This window comes from Hyaena hyaena, unplaced genomic scaffold (genome assembly GCF_003009895.1).
Source record: "Hyaena hyaena isolate Hyena2069 unplaced genomic scaffold, ASM300989v1 scaffold_602, whole genome shotgun sequence".
In the NCBI taxonomy this organism is placed as follows: domain Eukaryota; kingdom Metazoa; phylum Chordata; class Mammalia; order Carnivora; family Hyaenidae; genus Hyaena; species Hyaena hyaena.
This window is the reverse complement of record NW_024081229.1, coordinates 935,105-937,750: the sequence shown is the minus strand read 5'-3', so window position 1 is coordinate 937,750 and position 2,646 is coordinate 935,105.

The window sequence follows — 2,646 nt, the reverse complement described above, 5'->3', positions numbered from 1 at the left end:
GAGCTGGCAGTCAGCACAGAGCCCGACACGGGGCTCGAACCCACGAACCGCGAGATCCTGACCTAAGCGAAAGTCGGACGCTCAACCGACTGAGCCACCCAGGCGCCCCTCAGCCTTATTATCCTATTCAGGCCTTCAGTGGATTGGATGGGACCTACCTACACTGAGGAGGACAATCTGCTTTCCCCAGTCTACTGGTTCAAATATCAATCTCAGGGCGCCTGGGTGGTTCAGTTGGTTAAGTGACTGACTCTTGATTTGGGCTCAGGTCATGAGCTCATGGCTCGTGAGTCTGAGGCCCAGCCTGACTCCACACTAGCTACGCAGAGCCTGCTTGGGATTCTCTCTCTCCCTCTCTCTCTCTCTCTGTCTCCTAATTAATTAATTAATTAAATATCAATCTTATCTAGAAACACCCTCAATGATGCATTCAAAATAATGTTAACCAAATATCTGGGCACCCTATGGCCCAGACAAGTCGTTACATTAAATTAGCCATCGCATCCTAGTTTCCATTCCTCCAACACTTTGATGATGTTAAAAGCATCTAATTCCTTGTACTGAATCCTATATCGATGAGGGTTCTGATAAGAAACATGGCACATTGAAATTCAGTAATGGAGGACGCTTAATAAAGGTAATATTTTAAAAGATGAAGAGAGGGGGCCAGGGTGGCACGATCAGTTAAGCATCGGGCCCCTTGATCTCAGCTCAGGTCATGAGCTCACAGTTCGTGATTTGGAGCCTCCCATCAGTCTGTGCGCTGACGGCACGGAGCCAGCTTCGAATTCTGTCTCTCCTTCTCTCTGCCCCGCCCCCACTTGTGTGTGTGAGCGTGTGCGTGCTCTCTCTCTCAAAGTAAATAAAATTAAAATTAAAATAAACATAGAGAATAGGGGCACGTGGGTGGCTCAGTCGGTTAAGCATCCTTTTTCAGCTCTGGTCATGATCTCACAGTTCATGAGTTCGAGCCCCACGTTGGGCTCTGTGCTGATAGCTCAGAGCCTGGAGCCTGTTTCAGATTCTGTGTCTCCCTCTCTCTCCGACCCTCCCCTGCTCGGGCTCTGTCTCTACCTCTTTCAAAAATGAATAAACATTAAAAAATAAAAAAATAAATAAAATAAAAAATAAAAGATGAGTAAAAGCTACAAGGTAAAGGAAAACCAGAAAGGGTCATCTAATACACGGAGCTAGGCTTCTGTGTGCCCTGAAGAAGCCGGGGGGGAGGAGGGAGGAGTTGCTGTCACTAGCTAGACCCTAAGACCTGACCTTTACTGCCCACCTATTTATACTCACTAACCCTTGCATTATATGTTTCCTTAAGCTCTTCTTTCCAGCTTATCTGCTGACTGAGGCAAAGGACCCTACAGACATAGTATCCCATGATGGAAACAAACTACCCCTCAAGCCATACTGACTGCCCCAAGGGAGAGCTCCGGGGACACAGGCCACCCAGACCAGTATGAGCTTCACCACAAACTTGTGCCTGTGCAGATGGACCGCAGAGTAACCTCTGGAATGACCAGCAATAATCTTTACCTCATTATCATACTAAAATCTACACTCAAGGAGAAGCACAAGCCTCATTTACATAAGAGGCTACGTATTTACAAGCATGTTTCCTTAAGGTGCACGTGTGGCTTCTACATGTGATTACAACACCTTTCTATCTAACTACTCATCCTAACCTTAGGTAAAAGAAAGCTGTTCGGGATACTGGGTGGCTCAGTCAGCCAAGCATTCCACTCTTGATTTCAGCCCATGTCATGATCTCACCGGTCCATGACTTCAAGCCCCGTGTCAGGCTGTGCGCTGACAGCGTGGAGCTTGCTCGGGATTCTCTGTCTCACTTTCTCTCTGTCCCTCCCCTGTTCATGCTCTCTAGCTCTCAAAAATACATTTAAAACGTTTTTTAAAAAGGAAGCCATTCTCGATCGCTCAAGGGGATCACGGCTTTGGAAGTTGTTCCCTATGACCTTATTGCTGCAAATAAATGTACTTCGTGCAATAACTCTACTCGGACTTGTCTGTCTGTAACTCACCAAGGAGTGAATTCCCGTGAGTTCGGTTACATTACCAGAACGCTGAGAAAGAAAGCTGCCCAGAGAAGCTCAAACTGCAGAACTGTGACAAGGAACACAGTCGCGCACGGTGACCCTATTGAGACATTCCCACCTCACTTTCCTTTCTCCTTAGGGTTGTCAGGGTCAGCAAATAAAAACTACAGAAAAAGCCCTGTTAATTTTGAGTTTCAAGTTAAACAAAAAATAATACTTTAGCTAAAGTGTGTCCCAAATTTTGCCTGGGTCATAGTTACACTAAAAAATAGACTGTTGTTTGTATGAAATTCAAATTTTACCAGATATTTTATCTGGCAACATTATTCTCCCCTCCAATTTCCTTTCAAACTCGAGGGCACGGGAGACTGTATGATGCATTAGAGGTAAGTTCACCTACCCAGATCATGGAAAGAGATTGGAAAAAAGTGGAAAATGATGTTACGAAGCAAATAGATGTACGACAGAATTTTCTGACTAGAATTCCTAGAAGGGTACTTGTTACCTTCATTAAACCCTGCATAATAAACCCTTTATTATGGTAAGAAACTTTCTGTTTTTTAAGCCTTTATTTTTTCACAGTTTTAGA